Source organism: Gymnogyps californianus, chromosome 22 (genome assembly GCF_018139145.2).
Source record: "Gymnogyps californianus isolate 813 chromosome 22, ASM1813914v2, whole genome shotgun sequence".
NCBI lineage: Eukaryota > Metazoa > Chordata > Aves > Accipitriformes > Cathartidae > Gymnogyps > Gymnogyps californianus.
Genome location: NC_059492.1, coordinates 6,387,074 through 6,414,559, shown reverse-complemented (window position 1 = coordinate 6,414,559; position 27,486 = coordinate 6,387,074). Strand labels below are relative to the sequence as shown.

The window sequence follows — 27,486 nt, the reverse complement described above, 5'->3', positions numbered from 1 at the left end:
GTGGACTGAGGTCTTCTCATTCTCTGTCTCCTGGTGAAGCTTGGAAATATCCCGCTCTGGAGCTGCGACCTCCCTCCCAAGCACAGTGAGAGACAGAGACACAACATGGGCTTCCCAGCCAGAGAGACAGCCTGATACAGCTTGTTTATGACAGGCAGAAAAGTCAAATTACTGAAATGTAATCTGGAAGTTAAAAAATGGGGACGTGTTAAATGAAAAATTAAGCATTTATTTTTGTAACATTGATTTTTTCATCAGTTTAAAAAATGTTCATTTTCAACACTTTTTTCCAGCAGGGGGAAAAAAAAAGCACAGTATATAATAAACCTTTCACTGTTAAAAAAGTTGATTTTGATGCAGCTCCATATTTCATTTGTTCAGCAGTAACCGCTCTGCCATATATTTGGATGAACATTTAAGGAAAAATAGTTTGCTGAGTTTTTTCTACTCCTGTGAAGGACTCAGGTCACATCCGCTCAGTATTTAGGGAAGAAGCAGGACCAATTTGCCTCCATGCAAATCTACCGTTTGGCACGGAGCATCCTCCTTTGAACAGACACGAACAGCTCGACATGGGCACTGCTGCATCTGCTCACCGCTCGGTAACCAGAGACAATTTACAGCTGCCCTGATCGTACCCAGCTACAAGTGACCACCCAGCCAAAACGCCTCTTCTGTCCGCTAATTATAAAATTAACTTAAACAAGCATAAAATAAAAGCTATCAAGCTGAACTGTTGGACAAATAGGAGGAGAGATGAAATTAAGGCATAGCCGATGCTTTGGGGCATGCAGCTCTGGCCTGGAAGATGGCTTACGTTGTGCTCACAGGCTTCTGGCGTGGGAAAATTCCCTGATTGTGCCTCAGTTTCCCCTTGGCCATGAACCCCAATGACTGCCAACCCGAGCCCTTTCCCAAAGGCTGAAGACAGCGGCGTGACCCTTTGCGGGAGTGACACCCAGCTCAGGTGTGTGTAACAAGTGTTAAGCAGTGCAGAAATGTTCTTACACGCTGATGGAGGTGGCTCCTCTCCTGCATGACAGCCGTTACTTACACAGTTGCTTGTTCTTGGAAGGGCACATGCGTCGCTGCTCAACAAATACATGCCTGCAAATAGACATTTTATTAAGGGTTTTTCGCTTATACATTGTAATTTAATACAAAGCATTTTTTTGTCCTAAGAACCAGAAAGGAGCTCTCAGATCCACTCACTTTCTCATCCCTTTGTGTGATAAATCATGGCAGCATTATTCTGGCCTCAAACGTTTCCAATGAGAGGGGATATCAAAGCGGGTTTGGTTTCCTGTGTGAGCTTTTAAACGCCTTGTGGTTTCTCAGCACATTTTCTTCTCTTTGTGTGGTGCATCTACCTCCCTCCTCTTCTTTTCTACTCTCCAGGAAGGCTGAGATTTCTTTTTAAGCAAAGAAAAAAGAATTTTTTTTCTCCTTTGTTCTGCTGCTACTTCCTAAATGATTCCTCCTTCCTCTCCTGGGCCCCTGCTGCCCTCTCCCCAAGGCAGCACAAAGGGTGAAACTCCCGAGGCCTCCCGGGATCGCAAGAGTCCTTCCCACGGGCCGTGGCTGGCAGCGGGTCGTAGGCAGGGCTGGCACAGACAGAGGTGAGCAACTCAATCCAGCACAGGGGCATCCACGGGCAGAAACTGGGGAAACTAGCTGGGATGCAATGGCAGGAGTTCCCTGGCTCTGCACTCACGGCAAAAGAGCTGAAGCTCCCAGGTTAGCCCACACAAACACGTCTCTCCTGGTCCTGCCCATCTGTTGGTACCCAACAGCATCCTCAGCTATGCAGGGAGGGGACCGCCAGCCGGCCACGAGGGCTGCCCCTCGGGTTTGGCCTCTCTCCTGCTGACCCAGGGCATGGGCAGAGCTGTGCCGCAGCGTGGGTGCTGGCTGGGTGCTGGGTGGCTCTGGCTGTGCAGTTTGTCTAACGGCTCTGCCGTGCCGTGTCACCTAACGCAGCAAGGCTATGATCTCTGCCAGCTACTATAAAGCAATTAAGAAATAATTTCCAAGAGCACAGTGTCGTTAGCATCTTGTACTTGGTAACCCCAGCAGCAAATCGAGGTTTAGTGCATTGTCTCAAGTCAGGCTGATGTACTCTGACAGTGATCAAATGATCTTAATGACTTGTCAGGCAGCCGTCATATCCAAATCTGTTTATGATGAGGACCAGGAAGCAAAAGCAATTCATTTAGTTTGTTTACCATCAGGATGGGCCTGGACACCCCAGAGTCATTAAAAGAAGAAAAGGCATCTCAGAAAAGCTAGAGCTATTTGATTACACCAGGCACCATGAGCGGGCTTTCTCCAGCACAGCAAAAGACTTTCAAAGTGCATAAGTGAAAAACTACAGCAGCATGAAATTTGACCAAAGCAAGCCAAATTAGGTGTCCAAAGCCCTGGGCACGAGGGTTTTTCTTTAATAACTTTGGTGACCTTTAGGGGTGGGTGACCTCTTGGCACGGAATGAGAATTTCTCTGATTTGCATGGCTTGTCTGGAGATAAGCTGCATGCGTAAGTGGGCTGGGAGAAAGGGAATGAGGGGGTGCTAGAAATGGGAATCACACTTTGAATCAAACACCCAGGAGAACTGCAGCGCCATGGACCCATGCTGAAAAAGCTGATGGCTTTCATCCCACCCTGCAGGTCCTGTGCGACCTTTGGAAGTCCAGAGTGAAGACAGAGGCAGTGGTTAAGGAGGAAGAGGATGGCAGCAGAGTAGAGGTCCTTGAAGCCCCGCGCCAAAGGTGCCAAGGTCCAGCTCTGCTCCTGGTCACAGTGCCCTGGGAATCAGTGCAACGCCACTTACCAAAGCCTCGGGGCTCTGTTTTTTCCAGACTGGCACTGTCACACAGACACATCAGACATTGCATCTAACCTTGTGCAAAAGAAGTTTTGGTGTCACGTTCCCGTGAACAACGCCCTTTCTAACAAACTGGCATGTCCCGAGGAAGCTCAGCTTTGCTGGAGAGCTCCCAGCCAGCTCTCTCTGAGAGCTAAAGCAGTTTGCAAATCCGCACCTCATCTTCTATTCCATTTAAATGATCTACCATCTTTAGCAGGGCTGAGCCTCTCCAGAGCCTGTATCCAAGGCAACAAGAGCTACCAGGGAAAAAATGGATCCAAGAAGTTATTAAAATCACAATATCCTTTCTGAGCAAGGCAGAGATAATGAGCGCGCGTTACGCTGGTTCCCTGCACCATGGGCTGGCTACAAGCCACCTGCTGGGTGAAGCTCCCTGGCTGGTTACCAAACACCAGCTTGGTGGAGGCATTTAAGGTCCTAAAGATACCAAGCAGTGCCTCCGTACCTCCAAACCTCAGCCCAAACCCATAAAACCCCAGAATTTATTCACTACCTGTGGAATCAGCCTCCAGCACAGGACAGCAGCGTTTCCAAGCATTAGGAAGGGGCCCATATTTCAAATTTGCAGACATTTGGGGAATTTCAAGCTGTTGAGGAATCAGTAGTTTTGCAAAGAGGAAAATGTGAGACGCTGCCCTGGCTTCCACACAGTGCTCGTAGCACCCCAGGACCCGTGTGCCATGGATGAGGCTGGGACCCCAGGGTTGCTCCTGGGTCCATCCCTTGGCACGTTCTTCCCTTTTCCATAGAGCAAGAGAGAGCATGGAGATGTGGTGAGCCCAGACCTAGAGGCACCGATGGCCCTGAAGCTTCTGCGTTGGGCAATACCCTGAGCACCCCCCAGAAACCACTCCAAAAAGTGGTGGCTTTGCACAAGTGTCAGCGCTGGGGTGTTAGAGGTGAGGGGCCATGGCAGGCAGCCACCGATCGCTCTCCCTGCTTTGCATACAAGGCTACATGGCACTGCTGCAGTAATGAATCACTTCTGTGTGTGTCGCTAAGCGCTTTATAAATCCCAGGATTAGGAGAACATGTCAAAACGCTCACACTCTGCGTGCGCTTGGCACGAGACAAAACCTCCTGGAGTCAGACTGAGGAAAAGATCGCAGTGTAATTTGTTTTGATGTCTCAGGACTCCAGATCCTCCGGTTCCGTTGCAGGACAAACTCCCACTGATTTTACAATGAAGGACAGCTTTGCCTTGCAAGCTCAAAGTCAAAATCTGGGATTATCTTTCCTCTCCACCTCTCCAGAGCAATACACGATGTTAAAGATTTGATTTGCAAAGAGATTGTGCAAACATTTCTCTTTATCCGTTCCTCTGTTTGAGCTGCTCAAAGATTTTAAAGCAAAATGCTGATCTCTCCTGGGATTTATACTGAAACCAAAGGAACCGGCTGAGCATCAGTTCCATAAACTGCATCCATATTTGCTCAAAAAAGGGAGCGGATTCTCTTCAAAATAAGCCCATGAGCAGCAGACAGCCAGAGAACTGAGGCAATCCTTGGAAAGGCTGCCAGTGACTTCAGCAAACCCACAGCAAGTCGTAGTGAACAAGGTCTGAATTTCCAAGAATCAAGAGATTTTTGTGGATGTTGAATTTTGTCACAAATATTTACAGAGTCGCGGTGAGCGGGTTCCAAACAGATCCAGGTAATTAATGCCTGGCATTAACGTGCAAACGCAGGCTGACATCTAAACCACCTCCCTGGTCAAAACTGCGACAGCTCCACCAAAACCAGCCCCCGGCTGCACATCTGCCGCGGTGGTGGATGTTCAGTCCTACGGTACAGACGTGCTTACGCTGGCACGGCTCCCGGTTGGAAACCAGAGCAATTTGTACCAGCACAGTGCACCCGTGTACCAGAACTGCATCTGTACAGTGTCTGTCTTGTATAATTATGACAGCAAAACAACTGAAACATTTTATGATATTCCTCAGCTTGCAAAATTATACCAGTATAGCTTTTAAAACGACGATTAACCAAAATTCACAGCCTCAATCACTGAATCATTAATTCAGTGGTTCTTAGTGTATTTCTCAAATGAAATGTTCAGCAAAGAGTATTTATTCATTCTTCATTGCTTTCTAGCTGTAAAAATAATAAAATTAAATTTCACTCCCAAATTCAAATAAGACTTTAGAGGTAGAGGCAGTCAAAACAAGCATAGGAGAATGGCAAAAATGTTCATGACATTTGCCCACCCATTCTGGATCAAAACTCAAGGCTTTGATCAGTGGTTTAGTTTGGCAAATCATGGTTGAATAATAGGAGCAAAAAAACCTCATTAGAAATGTTTGACCTTTTTTCTTGGTCTTCCCTCTCTCCAAAATCAAAATTTTGATGGAAATACTTGTCAGACAATGAATAAACTGGGTTTGGGGTTTGGCTTTTTTTGTGTGTTTCTGCAATTAGCAGCGCCTTTAACTACGGCTACTTCATTGCAGCACTCACCAAGCTCTGACCGCAGCTATGGTGGGATGCTCGGGACCTGCATCGCGGCAGGACCCAGGCTCTGCCCGCGTCAGCCGCTTCCCCGTCGCGCCGCAGCCACGTTCCCCCACGCTCCGCAGAACCAAGTACCAGCGAAATGACTGTTTCTCTAAAGAGATGATCACAGCAATGCCCCAAAGGCCCAAGCCTGTATTTGTTTGTTTTCCCTTCATCCTCCCGGAGTTAAAATATTTATGAGATTTCTCTAAACTGCAGGCCTGGAGCACCTACATATGCTGGGTTAAACGCCCACATGCCCACTCTGAGCCAGGCTTTGGGCTTCGCTTCACCTCCAGCCTTGCTGTCCACACTGGATTGCCCCTGTGCTTTCCCCTTCCCGCGGTCCCTTCCCAGTGCCCAGCACCCAGGGTCAGACTCTGCACTCCTCCGGCACAAGGAGCATCACCCCGGTACCAGCCCAGGGTGCCCCAGGCTGCGTCCCGGGCAGGTCAGTGCAGTGACAGGGGGTAAACCTGGCAAAGCGGGAGGTAAATGCAAACCTGCTGCATACTGCAATCGAGGGCATCTTCCAAGAAGCCCCTTGTGCTGAGCTGTTCAGAAACACGGCCAGCATAGACATCCGTGTGGCTGACCCATGGCAGACCCACTCCCCTGCTCCACCTCCCCTCTGGAAAGACTCAGAGATGATTCAGCCAGAAAAAAGTTGGCCCAGTGCACATCCCTAGGTCTCTGCTGTGATTTCCCTGGGGTGTCTGTTTGCAGCTCTGAGCTTGGAAAAGAAACAAATGCTGGCGCCGATTCCCACGCGAAGTGAAGGAGAGCCCACCGGCGCGGTGTCGCCTGGCTGCCCCTTGCTCCTGCCTTCCCAGCCACGCTCTCCGAGCCGGCAGCAGCCTCTGCCTGCAATGTCCGCAGGGCCAGGCAGGTGATGGGGCCCCACAGACACAGCATTTCCAACGCCTCTGGGTCTCTTGTCTCAAAGCCTGACTCGATGCTGAATTTACTGGAAAGTGAATAAAGAGGAACAAAATGAGGCGACACGTCCCTGAGCTGCCCACAGTTTGCCACTGCACGGGGGAACAGCATTTACAGCCCAAACTTTGCAGAGGGGATGCGCAGTTTTGGGATGCTCAGTGATGTGTCTATGATTGAAGTAATCTCCTCTGCCCTCAGACACTGTCAAGGCTCACCAGGAATCAGGAGAGATCTCCTCTGCAAGGGGCAGGAGGGAGATTGTCTTTTTCTTTTTGCTTTTCTTAAAGAGATGTAAATAAGGAAAGCAGCAGCAATCAGGCTGCCGTCCCTAGGACAGCATCTCTGGAGCTTATTCTCTTCACTGTGGGGGTTTGATGAAGGCAAACTTTCCCGACTCACTGCAGCACATGCAGAAAGAACCTGTTTCCTTGGAAACAGGGATCTTTTGCATGTCCAGCATGTGGTCAGAGTTGGGGAAAGGTTGTGAAGACAGAGCCTGCCTTCCTACATGGCTGCTGCCGCCCTCCCTCCCTCCCACGCAGGCACAGAGCATCCCCAACACACGCTATCGCATCCCAGTCAGGCAGCGTCTCTTTGGAGAGGAGGGCTGGTGCAGCTGCAGTTTCTAACTGCCAACAGCAAGCTTCCGTGCAGTATTGGGGTGCTTGTTTTAATTTGGAGAAGTAGGAGATGGGCAGTTTTCATCTCCGCATCACCTGTAAATTTTAGGGACCACAGCATCCCCCGAAAGAGTAACACCTACAACCATAAGGAGGCTAATAATCCAGGCAGAACTTGGTTACTCATTCTCTGTCTTGCCTAGTCAGAGCAAATTGCCCCAAACCAGGAGCTAATCCCCAAAGCTTATCACCTCTCTAGCCAGGAATAAGAAGCAGGTGCCTTTTACTGGTCCAGGACTGAGACGTAGGAAGATATCACGCTTACCACTTTGCCACGTAGAGGCTGAAGCACAAAGGAACATGCCACCTGGTACGCTACAGCATTACCTACCACCAGCCTCCTTTTAACCGGGGAGATGTCAATAAACTGGTGTGAAGAAAGCCTGTACCCCAGCACGCGGAGGGGCACTCACCCGAGCTGCAGTCCCGCTGTGCCGGTGACGCGTTTACAGGCACACACGGGGCACAGGTTGTCTCTTTAATCACCTTTGGGGGCCACCTCCTTGGAGCTGCCACCCCCGGCAGGTAATGCCAGACCAACGCAGCTCTGCCCGCAGAGGGGCTGCAGCGGATGTAATTTGTGCTCTCGCACGCTGTGAGACTCCTGGCTTGAAAGCTGTGCGTGGCTCTGAAGCTGCATGCATCTGCAGCTATACATTTGCAGACACTGTCTGTGTCTATAATTAATTAATGTTTGTACAGTGCTTTTAAGATAAAGTGGCATATAAGTACCAACTATCATTATTATTAGACCCATCCTGATTTAAACCCATCAAAAGCCAGGAAATTGGGGGTTTAAGAGCCTGGCAGCCTGGTCACACAGCGCTGCTAAAACTCATGTCTTTATGCTCTGCATTTTACTCAGCAGAGTAAGTCAAGTCAGAAACGTCAGCTGGGGATTTGCAGACTTAGCCCAGAATTTACTGGCTTTTGTACCTTGAAGGGAGAAATCTCTCACGAAAGGGACCTTCATCAGGGAGTCAGGGAAAAAAACCTCCCCTTAATGCATCAATTCAAGGGACCTTCATGGCCCCTTCCCAGGCTTTAGCACGCGCACCCAGGCAGCACTGCCATCAGGGCTGGGTGTCAGCAGTGCTTGCCCTGCTCCAGCCAGCGCTGCCCCGAGCACGGGGCGGGAGCGAGGACAGCCGGCTTCTCCACAGCACCTTCCCTGGCTGCCCTCTAAGTCAGGGTTTTTTTCCCCTCTGTGTTCCTATTATCAGCACTGAAAATCCTGGTTACAAAAATACTCATTTTAGCTGAGTTCATTTTAAATGTCAACCTCTAAGAGTTGGGGAGGGCTAATTAGTAAGGGGGAAGGGGAATGGGGATGTCGGGAACTTTAATTTCACTCAGTGCAGCCAACCCTGAAGAGAATTCAGAGCTCGCTGTTAGCTACATGCCTTTAATTTGACTCCAAATGTTAGTCAGTAACACTAACAAATGGGAAGAAGTCGCAGCGCAGAAAGTACTAATGCCAGGCGGGCCTGGGTGTCTTGGTGCAAGGTGCTAATTGGGGGCTTAAATGGGTGAGGCCATGGATGAACAACCCTCTGCCCAAACCACCCTGACAGCCGGTTTCACTGGGCTGCAGACAGGGGCTGGCGGCTGAGCACCCACTGGAGCGGGGCACGATTCATGGGGCACAATAAAAGGGGTGTCAGAAATGTCACGTAACTGCTCTTGCAATCCATCGATTCGAGTTCTCTACCAAAAAAGAATGAAAGAAAGAAGGAAAGAGAGAGGGGAAGAGAGAGAAGGGAGGACTGAGAAAGCAGAGGCTGCTACGTCCTTCCCCTGAGCCAAGGCTGGCAGAGAGGAGCCGTGAGCCCTGCCAGGTCCCCGCCTTGTGCCTCACTTGCTGCTTTCCACCTGGTCAGCAGCAAAACGAGAATAATTTATTCCTTTTACTTCCAAAACTGCTTTTTTCCTTTTTTAAATTTTTTAGGTTTTTTTCATTTTTATTCTGCAGGACACTGAATCAGCACATGCATTGGACCTTCTTCCCTCCCTGCTTACAAACTCCTGGTCTGGAGCAATGTCTCCTCAAACAGACACAACAAAGTCCTGCCCACAACTCCTGCAGCTCCCTTCTCCATCTCTCCCATATCACAAGCTGTTTCCAACCTCTGGTCATTAAACCTGTTCTCTCTCTCTCTAGTACCAGCATGTATGTGGGATTGCGAATGCACCAATGGGTAAGACAAGGTGAGGACCTTCTCGTGCAACCCAAGAGAGGCACCGTCTTGTAGGATCCTGGACATCATGGCTGAGCAACTGATCGCTCCCACAACCCAGTTCACGTGGCACTCCTCTGATACTGGACAGACACCAAGCTGTCAATGGGACAGAGAAGGCACAGCAAGGTGGTGGTGGTGGTGGTAGGAAGTCCTGGGGCTCCTTCCCTGTCTCAGCCCTACGTTTTCTTTTCAGCAAACACTTTCTAAAAAGAGATCCAAAAAGTTTTTGGATTTCTTGAATTTCTGGACGTTGTGGGACTGTGACATCTAGCTCCGAAGGGGTCCGGAGCCCTTTTTGAGACCTACAATCTCAAAGGCAGCCAGTGCCCCTCACCCCAACTGTACACCAGCCCCCCCAGCACTGCTGAAGAGCTTTGCTGGATCCTGCTGGTGGGTTTAGCCACACCAGTCTCTGGCAGGAGACGCCTGGGAGTAGGCAGCCATGGGATGGGCAGGGGGAGCAGGATGTGGGCAGAGCCGCAAAGGACCCTCTGCCACCTCCGGCTGGGCTCGTCCCTCGTCCTCCTTGGAACTGAGGTACAGGACGCAGGCACGCCTGCTCCGCGCTCAGCAGCCTAGATGTTCATGCAACATCTTCCCAAAGCCTGCGCTCATCTTCAAAACGTTCCCAGGGGTGGAGGGATCAATCGCAGCACTTTCTGAAGTGTCCAATACTTAATTGCCTTCTCTGTTTAAACAGTCGGCATTATGACTTGAGTTAGATCATTTGAATTTCCCTATTCATTATTTTAACCCCTCTGTGATACAGACATTTTCATACCCAGCGCAGAGTGTCTCTGCTGGTCCCTGGGAAAGGCTTCAAAAATGCCCGTGTGATCTGCCGTACACACAGAGCCCAGCCCGGGACCGGAGGTCTGCAGCGGGCTCCTCTCCTCTCTCCCTTGCTGGGGCAGAAGGCCGGATCCTGCTGACACATCTTCCTGTCTAACCTTTTATCTGCCACGGGGAGGACGTGGTTTCAGATGCTGCCTGTGAAAACTGTTATGAAATATCAATGATATAATTTTATCTACCTGCAGAACTGACAGGCATATTTCAACAGTGGTATATTATCAATTATAAGCCTAACAGAGCATGTTCTCCCATCTGATTGTTGGAAAAATCACTTGTCAAGGGCTGGTAAAGACCACAGCTGTCTTCTTCGTATAGACAGCCCTGCAAGAGATGTGAAGCTTCTGTGGTACAATGCTTTTTCTTTTTCTTTCTTTTTTTTTCTTTTTTTTATCTCTGGTATAATAGAAGAGAACTGAATAAGGTGATTTCTATAGTGTCTTTACACCGACAATGTTTTACAAAGCAATGAGTTAGATACTGGCAGCACAGTGACAATGTTAATCAAACACCACAGTCGCTGTGGGCGTGGGTACGGCTCATGCACATCCGATGGGAAGAGCCGAGCCAGCCCCATTGGGCAGGACCCTCCTCTCCCCCCCTGCAAGCACTTTGTGCCCGGGGAAAGGAGGCTTTGCTATTTCCACAACAGCCAAGAAAAACCTTGTTTCCAAGAGCTACGTAAGAGGCTGTACCCCAGGTCCCTGCATCGCGGGGCTGGGGGCTGAGCTGGGGTCCAATCCCCATTTCACCTCCGGCGGCTGCCGCAGCACCCATGGGCTCATCTCTTGGACGTCATCTCACTCTCCCACTGCCTTCTCCAAACCCCAGGGTGATCCTCCCATAACACAAACCATGGGTGTTCCTCGGAGAAAACGAGCGATAATGCTTCTCATAACGGGCTTGTGCTTTGCAAGTTTTCTGCTTTAGTGCATAACCATCTATGTGGACACAATGCCAATTAGAACTACTTACAGACAGGACGATGCCAATTATAACTACTTACAAACAGGACAGGGGGATTTCTAATTATTAAAAAGCTTTAGCGCTTTAAAAAGCTACAAGAGAGTAAAAAAGAAAAGACTTAATCAGTTTTACTTCGGAGTTGCCTCAAATTTGTAATTCAATCAAACCTCCCATAGCAGTAAGGATGTCGTTCTGATATTCACAGGAGCTTTCCAGGGGCTATAATCTCTGAGAGATTTATTCATACTTTCTGCATTAGCTTAAGACTATTTTGGAAGAAACATCTCTCCCTCCCTCCCATCAGCAGAGCTCCAGAGAAGATATTAATATTAAAACAATTCAATTACTATGACCTGGGGAGAACACGGGTCCCGGGGAAAGGGCTGTTTGTTACACCATGCCATGACAGCCCTCTCTTTCTGTTCCCGATATCCCCAAGTTGTTGTTCTGAAAGAGTTTACTGAAAAATTGAACAGAGCTATTGAAGACCACTCGAGGAGGGAGCCCAGCTCACTCTCCTTACAAATACCAGCTTGGGGTTTTGCACTGCTATTTGTAAGACCTGAGGTCCTGGTGAGACCCCAGGTAACACCAGGGCTTCCCAGCACCACTGCAAGCTCCACAGCATCCTGCCCCCGAGCAGCACTGCCTTCCCCTGCTCGCTGTCCTCCACCTTCCCGCAGCCCCGGCCCCCTCACAGCCCAAACCCTTCCTCCTGCTTCAGTAACCCCAAACTCCTAACACTAAATCCAGGCAGCACCCCAGGACTGTCTGTAGAGGCACATGGCTTTCAGGGTGTTTAGAAAAGCCAGTCCTGAAATCCTGCTTCTCAGCCCTCGCTTGCAGCCCCGCGTAAGGATGGATCCAGCACCTCAGCACTTTGCAGAAAGCAGCCGGACCGAGGCTGGGAGGAGGAGGAGGAGGAGCGAGACCACTTCGGGGAGAAGGATGGGGAGTACTTTGCACTTCAAAGGACACATCATCTCCTTGCTTCACAAGATCACAAGGAAGAAGGAATAGCAAGGCTAGAGGATAGATTAACCTTCCTTCTCCCTCCTGCTTCCTTGTTCTACCCAATCCATCCTTCCCATGCCAGCTAATTAAACATGAAACAAGGAGAGAGGGTGCTGAGCCTCATCAGCTCCAGCTGTACGTGCAGTAATTCTGCTTCTTCAGCCTTGCAGCAGGAAATACTTTGGTGCTGATGGTGCTGCAGAGAGAACCACAGCACGGTCCAGAGAGGGGCTGGCACAGACCTTCCTGCATGCCCTCGTAGGCAGCCACGCGAGTCCACTGAACCGCTCTGCCGTACCTTCCATTTGTGAGGCCAAGCTGAGAATCCCTCCCGTTGAGTTTGGTGCTGTTATTTCTGATTGCACCAAGCATAAGAATACAGTCACAGCAATCGAATTAAACCCATCGCTCCTGATTTACACTAGTGCAAGACACGAACGTTGAGCTACCTTCTGGATAAGCGGATTGCTCGCCAGCTGAGGTGGATCCCAGCAGCGGTGTCACTGCCGCACGACACGGTGCAACTCCCTGCTGCTGTGCAGTGTCAGCATAATACACCCAACATATGACCCCGCATCGCCAAGGAGAAAAGCCTTTGCAGTGGGAGGGCAGCTCAGTCCCTCAGACACACCATGTGCTGACATCTTCTGTAATCAAGGGATGTTCACCAGCGTTGATTTTGCTAATGAGTTCACTGCTGCGGGCTGAGACCTGACAAGCTCATTGGAAATGAAGCCTCAAATTCTACACAGCTCCCAGCCCTGCTGAAAAAGGAGCCAGAAGGGGCATGAAATCAAACTGATGGCAGAGAAGAGGGATCAGATTTTGAAATGGAAAAGAGTCAGACACCCAGCTGTCACACTCAGCTGTACGTCTCTATCCATATATCCAGATCTGTGACATCTATAGCTCTCGATATCAACAACCACATATGAAAGCGCTAGAGAACTTTGAAAGAAAAATAACATCGCTGTGATGAGAATGTTTTATCTTTCTCTCTGGCTCTCAGGGGCAGCAGGCTGAAAGCTGTGATACGTGCAGAGAAACTGCCAGCAGAGAGAAGGAAGGTACCAACAAGGGAGTATATATTTTCCCTGAGGACACCGTTATTTTTCCAGCTTGCCAGTTCCAGCGAATGCCGGCTGCATGTGTCTGCATATGCCAGCAGTCTGCACGGGATAAAACGTACCTTTAGAATAATCTCCTAGCAGAGAGGCAAAACCACCTTACCAACACAGACAGGCTCAAGGTGCTCCAAACGCATCTCAGGATGGGCACAGCCTGGCAAGAAAACGAGCCGGGAGCCTGCTCCAAACTGCTGCTCTACCCTGTGCCTGTGGTGGGAATCGGTGCCTTCCGCCCACCATGACACACATCACACACTCCCAGGTGAGACATGTAATTTTGCTGTGCCAGCAGAGATGCAAAAAGGGGCTACTCCTTCCAGCCTTGCAGGCAGCAACAGAAGCTGCAAGCTTGGGGAAGGGCGAGGACCCAATTTACTACCAGGTAACACAGACTTTGTGACCGTGAATAGCTATTTTTAACGTAATGATGTGTCGATTCTGTTCGCTTCACTGATGGGACCTCATCAGGGGATTTATTATAGCAAATTCAAACACAAACGCACACCACTGGGTTAAGCTGGCCAGGGATGCCCTCCAGATTCTCTGCAACGCTAGCCCCGATGGCCTGACCTCCCCTCTCACTTTGTGACTCAGAAAAACTGGAATAAAGAGACTTTGCAAAGTGGGACAAGATCTTCAGAAGAATAACGGTTTTCTTTTGAGCATGTATGAAGCACAATGTATTGTTACTTATCAGAGATTCAAGAATACAAACTTGCTGCTCCCCGCACTGACACTTCAATGTGTTTATTGTCAGAGAGACAGAAATGACCCACCTCTGCCACTCCAGATTTTGCTTGCCTATAAGAAAAGCAGAAAGTTTTTTCTGTTACTGCCATCCAGCCCATTTTCTCCAATTCCAAGCTTTGCTCTCCCTCCCTCCAACGTCAATGCTTGCACCTCTGTGAAACAGCAGCTCCCGAAGGATGCAGCCGTTCCTCACCTCTTCCATCCTCCATTGATCCATCTCCCCCCTTGCCTAAATAGGCAGGAGAGAGGCAAAGGGAGCCAGAGCATCTTGTCCCCAGACCATAGATAACTGCATTATACAAAGATGTTACAACCCTTCCTACCTAGTTCCAGTTCCTAGATAGCCCTACAAGTGTGAGTGCACTTGAAAGGAGCCCAGGAAATCCACCTGCACTTCCAGGAGCAAGCGGGAACTGAAAACACCATTGGAGCCTCTCCCAGTTGTCAGCTACGCTGCGCTGCCCAAGCCTGGCTAACCCAGCCCCATGCACTCACCCCTTCCCCGCAGCTCGCCTCGCTGCAGGGCCCCGCGCTGCCCATTCCCAGAGCCCTTCAAGAAGGATCAGCCTCCACAGTTATCGAATACAACTCTTGCTGATTTTCTATGTAGTTTTGCTCAGAAATAAGAAAGTAGAGCATAGGAAAGAACAGAGCTCCAACAGCCGGAACCCACCGCCAGCATTTGGAAACGAGTGCTGCCATCCGGGAAGGGACAGAGGTGACGAGCAACTCCTGTGATGCAGGTCAGAGTCTAGAGCATGCACCTTAACAGCACTCTGTCACTCAAAAAAAAGGACACTTGCACCAGAACAAACTTAAACAGAAGGTGCAAAGTGATTTGTTTGCCTATTTTGCTCTTTTAGCTACTGGCCCAGTACTATCTGGATTTTAATTCATCCAAGAAAGCATCCCTTGGGGGTTTTGTTGTTGTTTTTTGTTTGTTTGGTTTTAATATAACACTTACACACCTCAGTCCTAGCTTTTTATTATAGTTCCTACGTGCCATTCACGAGGAAATATTTCCATACCTACATGTACCAATGCGGCACATAAATGCAGGTACAGATAAGGAGGCAGATGGACAATCTGCTCAGCTCATCCAGGTTACAGGAAGGCTGCTGACGGGGTACCAAGGTAAGGGAAAGGATGCCAATAAGAATTCAGAGGGTGGATGCCTCCCTCTGTTGCCAGGTTTGGAAGAAAGGGGCTAAAGCCCAAACTCAACACCAGAAACGTGAGAGAAGTTCACCTCTTGGCATTGCCTAAGCCTTATGCCAGGCTGAGGTGAGCCCTCCGACCAGGTCACATCCCCTCAGAGTTTTGGCACGTCTGATCACTGCCCAATTAATATCACACCACATGATGGCTAAAAGTGAAAAATTAAGAAAAATATTTCCAACTGATATGGCATTTGTACTGACAGAGGCTTCCACAACCAATGTCAATTTTTCTAGGAAATACATAAGTAAGAAGTTGCGACACACGAAAATCTCAAAAATGTGCTTGCTATTGCTAAGAGTTTCCAGCTTTTGTCTACTTCACAAGAATAATAAGGTTTTCATTTTTTGTGTGCTAAAAACTTATTTATCTTGTTATAATCCTGAGTGGGGCTTTCTAAGGACTATCTAGATATGAAGAGTACATAAATAAAGTCAGACTACACATCTGTATGCGTCTGAAGCCAAGCATGTTTGTGCTCAGAGCAGCAGGACTGGCAGCTAATCAAGTGATGGAAATGCCCCTTCAGGTCCATGCTCACTTGGCCGTGGCAACTTGGCTCAGCAGCTCCTTAGAGAGAGCTCTTTATTCACAAGCTTTGCGAACACAGAGGTAGGGGGTATTTTAAGGCAGTGCCAATGACCTCAGAAAAGACAACTGGCATGATTTGACTGGAATAGAAACAAGGGACTGAGCTGCATTAACAACAGGAAATTGCACAGAGATGGAGCTTGCAATAACAGACAATTCTCATCTCCCATTGCAACTGGGGATTAAGTGTGCGTGTAAATAGGGTATTAATATGCAGATCTGATCTGAAAAACAAAAGTTTACCTAAAAACAGTTTTACTGTCTTCAGTCCTCCTGTATCTGCACTGCTTCTTGTAGCCGCCTTGAAGGGATTCGCTCTTATCTCCAAGGTACTTGCTGGTTTCCACTCAGCATACATGAAGAATCCCCTAAGGAGGAAGGGCAGCACTGTCATCGTCAGCTTCTCCAGCACTACAGCATTTTCTGTCTGTCCCAAAGGTGCAGCACATCTGGAAAGGAGCGCTGGCACCCTTTGAGAGCTGCTCAGGCAGAGAAAAGAGCTTCCTTGGGACCAAAGCATTTTGTGCCTACCTGCAAGTTAGACCGCTCTCCCTGATCTTCTCTAACACAGAAATCAAGCAGTGGGGCATTTCCACAGAATACCCCAAACCATATGAAAACATACTCCATTGATTGCATCCAATCTTCCCCTGGAGAAGAGAAGCACTTGATGAACCACAAGCCCAGTTGTATTCCTGAAAGATGTGCTGACATGACGGTGATGAAAGTGCATCCTCTACACGGAACAGACCTTTCTGTTTTGCAGAAAAGAGCTATTGCCAGCCTTGAACACCCACAAGGCTAATGTCTTGAGTTCACGAAGCCCTCTCAGTGTTTACACTAAAACTTTGTCTTGAAGAGAAATGTCTGATATTGTCCTGAGGTTGGTTTGTTCTTGTCCTTCACGGGTCTCGAAGATAAATTCTGTCTTGATTCTGTCTTTACAATGCAATTATCAGCCCATTCTAATGAAATTCACCCCAAGCAGAGAGCCAGCGTGAAGCTTCTCGTCCACAGCCAGGTTGCTCAGTTTTGTGCAGAGGCCGTGAATGAAATTCAGCTTTTTCTTCACTTCACAGGTCAATTCGAGCTCTTTCAGATATGGATGTGAAATCCTTTTGTGAACATCAGTAAACATTTGCCTGCTCAATTAGACAACTCTGTAGTCATCCCCTTGCTCATAGGGGGGGCAAAGTTTCCTGCAGCGACTAGCAAATAGCTCGCCTTGTTTTCTCCGTGCCTCCTGGCTGTTAATGGCCCGAAGCCTCCCTAGTCAAGCAACAATGCAGAAATATGGGGAGAGGGCTGTTTTTTCTGGAAGTCCTGGCTCTTGACAGCTGTCCACTTCTTACTGTGATCAACTGCTTTAGTCTCTGGTGAGGTTTCCTCTGCTTTTCAGGGGTACCAAGTAAACAAAGCTGTGATCAGCTAATAGTTTGAAAATGTATATCCCAAATTTTTAACTTCTCTTGAGATGGGGATTTTAAAAAAAATGGCTCTGGTCTGTGTTTGGAGACGTATGTGAACTTGCTGTCCTGCGATGCCTTGAAAATGCCAACCGTTGGTTCTGAGCTAGAAGGAAATTAATTACCAAATAGTTTACACTACGTGGCGTCCCTGCCACAGCACTGGCTGTTTGGGAGGTGCTCACAGCAGCAAACGGGGTGCGCCTGCAGTGGACTACCCTTCCCTGCCCCTGCACCCTTGGCTGATCACAACGTGGGGCCTCACTGGAAGCAGCGAGGTTGGAAGAAACAACAGCAGCGAGACAAAACCGGCACCGCTGAGAAACAATAGCTCAAAAATATCCCTGCAGCCCTTGTGTTGAGGAACAATGTACGTTTCAATCCGAGTGGCAGGCAGCCACATCTCTATTTCGCTCAGTGGATCTCCATACAGCCCATTTCACTTGGACAGCATGGAGAGATAAGCAATTAGAGTCCTAATCAATAACATCCACAGCCTTCAAGCTACTTAATTGGCATCCCAGAGTCAAGGGGAAGGTGAAACTAGGTCTCTGAAAGCAAACGGAGGAAGAATCCCCGGGTGCTGGATTTAACAGAGTACAAACAAATCCCAGAGCAGGATGTTCTGCTTCAAACCTAAGTTTTGTTCAATACCAGCAGACAGGGGAGTGACAGGACGGCGATACAGGCATGGTGCTTCTGGTGAGGATAAACATTTCCGATCCAAAGCTGGCCAAGTGTGTTACATCTGAAGTACCCTCCCCTCCATGGATTCCCACAAATACAATTTTGTAGCATTCTCTGGGGATGCTTCTAGGCTCTATGGCCTAAACAGCATCTCCTGTCAATGGGCTGCAACCCTGGCCCTTGTAAAAGCACAGAGCACGTCCGTCTGCAAGGATGCAGCTGGCTGCCGCAACCGGATGCATCTGCCAGGCCGGTCTGAGCTCCATCATCGGCCTCCCCCAGGTGCTACCCATCCTCTGACATCTGAGCACCTACATACTCTCATGCCATCATTACAGAAGGATTGCATCATATCCATTCCGATGTTAGCCTGGACAAGCAGCATACAGGCTCCTTTCCTCACCTACCATTAGCAATAGCTGAAACTGGGGAAGAGTCCAGGCAGGACTGAATCTGCACCCGCTTACTCACCATTCCCAGAGGTTCTTTCGATTCCCCAGTCACTGTCACCAGAAAAGACAACCAGGGGATTCCCATGCCAAGCCACCTCTCCCCCATCCAAATGCTCCTCAGGTCCTCTCAGCCCCAGATAATCATGCTGACTCTTCACTTACATTTTCTAAAATAGTCTGCATAAAAACCAGAAAACAAGTGTGGAAGGTTTTGTCTTTGAGGTCATTTACTAAATCTTAGTAGTCCAGAAATGACTAATTTAACAGGAGCTATCCTGCCTTGAAACCACTACCTGTAGAGTTCATGAGCGTACTTCTCTTCCCTTGATGGAAGGGATAGAAAAAGAAATTCAGCAACCACAACTACAAACTACACTTTTGTTTACATTCTCTCCAGAACTGTTCTGGTTTCATACCAAAAGACCTAGGCCTTTTACCACGACTGCATTTTTTCCATGAAGACAACCATTTCATTGAACAGACATTTTCCTTACGGAAAAAAGGGCATAGGAAAATCTGAATTGACACTTGGCTACTCAAGATGCATTTCTGTAAAACATTTACATGCTTAATCCTAAGTGTATGCTTAAGTCTGCTCCTGCTCCACCTGTTAGGTATGCGTTACCAGCCAGTGAACTCAAGTGGAGCATAACAGATGAGCTTGAAGACCTTAATGATGAACAGGTCAGATCCCCATCCTTCGTAAACTGCCTTACTTCCACTGAAAGCGAGGACAGCTTGTTCCAGCTGAGGATACATCCCAAGCTTTCCTACCAAAGCATTAAATTGGAGTAGTGTCCTCAGCCATCCCTGAACCAGTGCTCTTTCTAGCAGCAGTAGCGGGATGGAGATGCCACATTCATCAGTGATCTCTCGCTTTGCCATTTCCCTTAACTGTCCCATCATCGAGTGCTGAGGGCTGACGTTAAGCAATACTCTGTTATCCCTCCCCTTCTCCCTGACTATGCTGGAACCTCAGCTCGAGACAGCACTGAGTGGGAACATGTCAGGGTGGCGGAGTTGTTAGTGTTTACAGATGCATTGCTCTGCTTGGCTTGTCACTGTAAACTCCATCTGGGAGATAAATAGGCAGAAATTAGAGGTAGATAGGAAAAAATATCTTAATATATCAAGTTGCTAGAGGGAGGCAGCTTCAGAGGACCTGTGAGACAGAACGTCAGCAGCAGCCCCAGGGTAAACACTCAACTCTTGCACAGCAAAGAGCCTACGTGGGCTTAGCTCAGCTGGAAGAGGCACTTCGACAGCTGGCTCTGACGTAGCTACACAAACTCCTCCAGGATCAGGGTGGACCGAAGTCCATTAAGATGACCGCGGGTAACGGGGGTCATTCACAGAAGTGCTTTTGGAGCTGATGGCAGCATGAGGTTTGCTGCTACTGGACTGAAAACAGAGGGCGAGAAACCCCTGGGGTACCGAGGAGCACGGTGTGGGAAATGGGAGCCACACTACGGGGTGCTGCTAGAGGAGGAGTTTCCTCCATTGAGGCTGCAAACAGTGTCTGAAGCAATTAATGGGTTATTTTAACAGAATATGGGAGGCAAGACAAGATTAATCCATGCCCTGTTATGGTGACACAGCGAGGTACTGGCAGACTGGGAAGAAAACAAAGTTTTCCAAATCCTTACAGCTCTTGTAAGCCGTAAACCACAACCCCAGCTAAATGGGTACCACAAAACCTGCCGGTCCCCACTTTTCTCCCTCCTACAACACTTAACATTTCAAGAGAAGAAATTATTTATCATTGAACTTATTGTACAAGCTGGCATGATTTATTTAAACATTTGCCAATAAACACCAGAATGGGAGGCTGTTTTTCCAGCATTCCCACAGTGGAGTACTAGAGGAAACAGTAACAGGCCCTGTGATTGTTACTGTGGGACTTCTCCTGCCAATTACACTGAGTTACAAGTTTCAGTTATGGGATATAAAATAATTAATTTCATAAGGTCCAAGAAGAATTGCTTGCTCTGTATGAAGAATCTTCTTCCTCCGGCTTTTTATGCCAACTCGATGTATAATGACTAGAATTTAAAAATATGCTATGCAGACTCCATATAACAGAATATTTCATTGCTTTCCCTGCTCACCACAATCTTAGTAACAAAGACAGGTTGGCATGGTCATAAAAACCAGCTGAACATTCCCTTCCTGCCCACATCCCCGTGGTAGGACTAGGAATTTCATTCAGGAGAGCGCTGCATGAAAACAAACTGCATTTAGCAAAAGCTTTTGGAAACTTGTCATATAAGCTTTAGCTTAATGAAAATAAAAATCAAATTAAAGATCTGCAAGTTTTTCCTTGGGATTTTTCAAGTCATGAGATTTAGTTAAAAGCAAGCAAGCAAAAAAAACCCACATAGCATTGTATGGACTAGAATAATAACCCAGAGAAACTGAATTGCATTCAGGTCAGCGTGCAGAGACTGGAAGGAAAAAAAAGGAGCAGTGTGCCCTGGCTGGGCAGGATTTCTCTCATGGCCTGATGGCATCACCTGTAAGCCTGGTCAGAATAGTTTGAGGTATCGCTTCAGGCTGGCGTAGTCTCCTCCTGCCACTCTGGTTTAACTGGGCTGGAGAGGGGGTGAGGGCTGGGACACAGGAAGAAAAGGGCTCCCAGCACCACGGTGCCCAAGCCGATGCTGTCCTCTGGGAGGAACAGGGGAGTTTGTTCAGTCAGAGTAAGCCACCACGTCAGCCAGAGGATTTGGACATCGTCTGATGGAGCACAGCCAGCGTTTCTACTCAGAAGTGAGGAGTTTCAGCCCCGGCACATGCTCGTGCAGTTAAAGGCTGGATCACAAAGCACATGCACAAGCAGGAAGAAATAAAGTCGCCTGATTCTTCCATGACTCCCCCATCACCACTGGAAGCATATTCTCTGTGTATATATATATATGCTGTAAAAGCAAATCCTACAGAAACAAATAAAATAACCCCCAGAACCCCAACTGAGTACTTTCAGCCCTCAATAAAGATCTGATATGTGTAGATGAAGGATCAGATTACATTTTGGATCCAAACTAGGTTGCATTTGCTTCTAAAGCCAAAAACAAGCTCTTATTCCAAGACCAGAGAATAAACAGAAGCCTTTCCATCATCGTGGAGCATTCTTCAGTCTGATGTTCCTTTCAGAGCACAGTCCCTCTCATGCATAAATGCCATGGTAGGATAAGGATTCAGGAGTGGCGGGTTAATGTAATAATGTTTTGCAAAATGAGAAAAATAATCAAACAAACCCTCAAATAGAAATGCTGGCATTCATTCCCAACAGTGCAGTGTCAAAAAAGGAGATTATAATTACCTCTAAGCCTCACAACAGCAAATGCACTTTCCCGGGAGAATTTTACCTCCATAAATTAAAAATATCCTAATTTACAAGTATTGGCTCCATTAAGCCCTATAGAACTACTGCCACAATCCTGCAAACTGTAAAGCCCTATAATCCCACGCCCAGACCTCACAGCACTTGTGTGTGGTCTTTCCAGCTGATTAGAAGCAAGAGCTCTGTATTCAAGTGCAATTCTTCCACTTTAAGCCCAGATGGGATATGCTAAGCAGGAATGACAGATGACTGTAGATACTATGCGAACCCTCAATTGGAGGATTTCAAAGCATATTTCAGCTATTACAGAAAACAAGATAATAATCCCCCTCGCAGCAGACACCCACAATCCTGCCTGAACATGAAAGGAGAGACCTGATTTTCCACGGACAGGGTCCTGGGTCTCAGCTCAAATGCTAGTTTTGCTCCTTAGTGAGACACCGTGAAACAGTGACAACATATATCAATGCTATTTTTTGGTTGCTTCATTTATTTTGTGCAACCAAAGCTGAAGGATCCCACCATGCCCCTTCTCCCTCAGTGTATTTGCTGACAGCCAGTCACAGACAGGAGTGGGGATGGGCTCAGCAATCTCATGGGATTGCTGATCCTCTGCTTTGGCTATCAGAAAAAGCTGATGGGTCCAGAATCCTTTCGGATAAGTTGCTTATACTATGCACATGGATCTAGATACCATTTTTGCCGTTCAGGCTTTCCAGTAACTCTGAATGTTCTGCAGCTGCCCTGTAGTGCTCAGCAGCCTCCAAAACTGGCAATTTCCTTTTTAAAAAAAACTGAACAACTTTATCACTTGCCTTAAGATCAGGGCTGTGGAATTAAACAAAAAACCCCAGCAAAACACAACCATCTACCTGTTCCTTGCTCTTTCCCTAGAAAGAAGCCAGTTCTTCCACGCTGTCCCCGAAATAGGAAGTTTAAAAGAGGCAGAACGAGGAGCGCAGCACGGACCCCTGGAGAGGTTCAGGGGCCTGCCTCGGATCACAGGGCTACGGACTGAGAGGAGCCACTTAGGACTACCTTACGATCCACCTATCAGACCTCGTAACTAGCAGAAAAGATCTCCAGATAGCTTAGCCGATTAACATGATAGTATTTTCCTAAGAAACCGTTTGATGAATATATTACTTTGCTGTAACCCAAGGGAAGATGCTGGGGTTTACCTACGGATTCCAGAACTTCAGGAAAAATTTGCAAAGAATTGTGTGGCTCCTCCTTCTCCTTTGACTCAGCTCCAACCACAGCAACAGCACTAATATGTTTGCATTTACAAAGGCTTTTTGCTAACTCCATTTAACAACTGCCAGGGTGTGTTTCTGGGCCCTGACTCCCCTTCAGCCTCTGGGGTTTCCAAAAGAGACTGGCTGCTGGCTACAGTCTCTTTGGTGCACACGCTTATTTAACCATCAAATCTTACACTGCTATTTTATTTACAAAACAGCAAACGCATGTGAAGAGTTTGAGTCATCTGTTAGTCAGCTTCTTGCTGCACACGCCAGGTGCAGCGCAGCACGCGAGCCAGGAGGGCGGCAGCTTGCAGAAAAGGAGATATTCTGTATGAAAGAGAATAAACTGTCATACCAGGAAGGACTAAGACTCAACGCACGATCAATCCTTGCAGAGGTTACTTAATTTAAAGGAAGAGGGGATCATCCATCAGCAATCAGTAACATGGAGGGAGGCAAGACCATCTACCGTTGCTTGCAACGGACCTGCACAGCCCCGAGGAAGAGGATTCCACGTTCACCAGTGCGTTGTGCCTCCACCTCTGGAAGCCCCAGCGGGAAACCACGATGGTGGCAGGCAGCTGATGGTAGCAGCAGGACCCAACGGGATCCCTCCTCTTGTTGCTGAGCCAGAAAACGTTGCAGATATCTTGATATGATTACAGACGTTATGAGACCAGTGAGCAGGAGAAGAGGAAGGCTAAAACGGGGGAGCAGGAAAGATCCACAATTTTTCAGGCTAAAAATCACTCAGAATCAGCTACAGGAGGATGCTCCAGGTGGAAGGACGGGTGAAGCAGAAGGGTCTCTCACAACTGGGAGCAAGGGGAAACCAGGGTTAGAGAGACAGTGTGGAGACGAGAGCACAGCACAGGCTTCATTATTGGCATTGATTTTACATGGAAAGTATTTAGCTATGATTGCAGCAGGTGTCAGAACAAACCCCTTCAATTAGATCAAGGCCTTGAGAGACTCTACAGAGAGGATGATAAAATCAAGAGAGCCATTTCATGCCAGACCCATTTGAATCTGGCTCTGCTGGGCCTCAAGCTCTGACAGATCTCAGCTCATCCGACTTGTGTTATGTTTTATTCAAGGACAATGTACTTGTTCCTATTGCTTTTCTCCTTTGCTGCGGAATTTCTAACATTTAGAAAATAACCAGCTGTAGCAAAACTTCTGTCTCCTCAGCTTTCCTCCTTATTACTGCTTCTTTGGTTTTTAAGTCTTCAGGCATTTGACAAATAAAAATGCTGCCTTTTCCACACAGCTCTGTCCCCTACACCCACCAACAAGCTAAAATAACCATTTTCTTATATTAAAACAAAAGTTTAATCAAATAGCGTTTTTCTAGATGCCTGCTCACACTCCACAGTATGAAATTAATTCCAGAGAGAGTCTTGCTGAACTCCAAGGCCTGACAAACTTTTCATTCTGTAATCATTTTTCAGAGGAAGGGAAAACAAAATACATAAAATAGACAAATGGAAATATCACTAATCCCATCATGGCCGCAGAGGAAAGGGTAATAAAGAGAAATATGACAGAGTGGAATTTTTCTGCAATGACTCTGCTCAAGTTCTTTATCTCCTGAGCTTTCCAGACCACTGCCTCACCTGGGGGAAGGCAAGGCAGCTCTGCTGATGGCCGTGAAAGGTCTGCTTCTGACTTTCAGAAGCTTTTACCACCCACTACATTTTGCACTTAAGAAGCAGAGAGCAATGCAAAGTAGGGAGAAATGGTAAGAGCTGTCAACACCATTCTGAATACATGAAGCTTTGTGGATTTTTATTTAATTGTAGGAAGGTTTTTGTTAATATAGGAAGATAATTGTCAACTTTAACGGCAATAGAAAACTTCACTAGCATTAAAAGCCACCACACTTAGTGTTTGCTTGACAGCACAGATCTGGTGTTAGACACTTACATGTCATTTAAACAGTGCATAGTAGTACTGGACTTAAACATATGCTTAACTGTAAGCAAAATGCTGAAATGCTTTGATGAATTGAGGTTCTGCAGAAAGAATATAATCTATCCTTTCCTAACACAGACTCGTTAAACCATTATCAATTCAACCACAACCACGAACCACCAATAAATCAGTCCTGCAATTAAGCTGTGTCCGTCTCTACAGTGAAGAGACTGAATTTCCTCACTGAAGTCTGTGCCTTGCAGACGACCTAAGCTGCAAAGAAATGACATGCCCCCCCCGCCAACCCCCCCCCAAGCTAGTTTTATAAGAGTCCCGACCCTGTCGGCAAACTTCCCATATCCTCCAATTATAGCTAGGGGGAAAAAAGGAAAAAAGTTCTTCTCTATGCAGCCCCCCCCTCACTCTGTCACCCAAGCATCGCCTATAAGATCAACCAGACCTTTATGTAAGTGTTTGGTATCTTTCTTCGGGGAAGGATTCAAGGCATCTCACAAAGAAAAAGCCGTTTTAAATTTTATTTATTTGTTTCAAGTCTTGTTTATTTAAGAACATTTGCCTCAGTGGTTAAAAAAATGAATGTTTCACCTGTTGCAAAGGAGAAAAAGTAGTAACACTTGCTCTGGAAAGTAGCTAAAAAACTCCCATGAGTCTAAATGATTTATTCTCTCTGTGGTCCCTCAGACTCCTCTTCTATTAAAAAATGGGTGAAGTTTAGCCCTCTCAAAATTAATTGCTGACAACTTTCTCCTGTGATGTATATCTCCAGAGGTTTTGTTGGCAACTGATAGTTGCTGCTCTGCACATCTGTACTAAATACGGTCTGCTGGCCATAAATCCTCCCTGCTCCCTTGAGTCATGTATGCCTCTCGTCCCATATATATTCTGAATGGAAATGAAAGCCAGCTGGAGAGGCAGGGGGGAGAGGGGAATTAACCAGGCAGGCAGCCATTTCACAGCCAGGTACAGAAACCCAGCACTCCACTGTACCTTCAGCTAACGAGGAAGGCTACGCAGAGAGACAGCAAGAGCTTATTGATGATTTGGGATGATTGTCAGAAAGCCCAAACAATAAAATCAGTTCAATTACTGCTTCATGCATGCAGGTTAAACCTCCTCCAGCTTTCACCATCATTTCAGTTCTTCCCCTCTTCCCCCCTCCCCTTCATGTCCGTAGGTAAAAGGAAAAGCTATTTTTGATGCAAAGGGAGGGGAAGAAAAAATCAGCAACGCCACCCACCAAGCAAAACCTCTTAAATTCCAAGCTCAGAAAGCTCAAAACTCCTTTTGTTCTTTTGAATGGGACAGGAAAAGAAGTAATGCATGAAAAACAGAAAAGGGAATCAGTATTTATACCCACAAAGCCAAGGCAAAGGAACAGCTACTTGATAATGGCTTTCCTGCCACCAGCCTAGGAGATCTCAAAGGGAAGGATAAAAGCAGGGCATGATCTAACCAGCTCAGCTCATTCAGAGTAAGAATCTTGCGCCTCTCATCTAAGATGTGTTATTTGGCAAGCATAATCCTTCTTGGCTTGATAGGAATCTCATGAGCTTGAAAGAAACCTGGGGTCTAAAGATCTTTGGCATCTGGGAGTGGGAACAGCATCCATCACACGTATAGATTTTTAGCTAGCCCACAACCATCATTTCAATTTTCTTTCTTGTTAACAGTCGATACTTCTGCAAGTAAGGTGAAACCAGCAAGGTGCACGTCAGAATGCCTGGCTATGCTTCAGATTGTCATTTTTGACAGGGCTAGTCTGAGTTATTAGTTTTGATCTTCTTGTCCCACCTCTGGGAGAGCTGGCAGTCACCCATTCCAGAAGGGAAGCACTGCTCTCACTTAACTGCTGAGAAGGCAGCACTAACTTACTCATCCACCATGTTATAATTCCTTCTCAATGGCCTGGAAACCAGAACTCGATGCAGCTGGTAGCTAAGGCTCAGGGAAGCATCGCCCATCCTGCAGATGCAAACCAGGACTAAGAAGTTTTCATCGCTGAGTTTAAGGATAAAATTTTGCTCTCGAATAGAGTCTTTCTTCCAGAAAGCAGACGCAATGAGGACATGAAACAGCAGGGAAGAAGAGTTGTTTAGCATATAAACAGGAATAATAATATTAAAATGAGTAATGGAAAATTTAAGCAGAATATTAGGGGAAATATCTACCATAGAGCATCACTGGGCTCTGCCAGTCTCTGATCTGGAAGACACTCTTCAACATGGCAAAAGCATCAGTCCTGTCCCGCTCTGACAAGCATCAAGATTGAACAAAAGCCAGCATTTTTGGTCAATGCAATAGCCATGAACATGCAGCCACGGCTGACTTACAGCAGCTCCACAATCTTCCCAGCCCATGGTTCAGCCTGTAATGTCCCTGTTTTCAGGGCTGAGGGGACAGAGGGAGTCTGAGTCTCATTTTCCTGTTCCCTCTCCATAGAGAATCAGTGTCCCTGTTTTGTAAGGTGAACAGCTCCTTGCTTTCTTACCTGCAAACTCGGCAACGTTTTCCAGTAATAGTTGCCCCAGGAATACAAACCAGACACATTTGTGCAGAAAGAATGACAAGGATTAAGTTTTGTTTTATGTTTCCTTCCTCTCAG

The 27,486-nt window shown here is 47.3% G+C and overlaps 1 long non-coding RNA gene across 1 annotated transcript in view; it reads right to left on the bottom strand.

The window, feature by feature from the left end:
- Positions 1-297: 297 nt before the first annotated feature.
- The window catches only part of LOC127025194 (uncharacterized), a 142,287-nt gene continuing 115,098 nt past the window's right edge, over positions 298-27,486 (bottom strand). The window contains exon 4 of the long non-coding RNA XR_007767632.1: positions 298-1,107. This is a non-coding gene — a long non-coding RNA (uncharacterized LOC127025194). The remainder of the gene's footprint in view (positions 1,108-27,486) is intronic.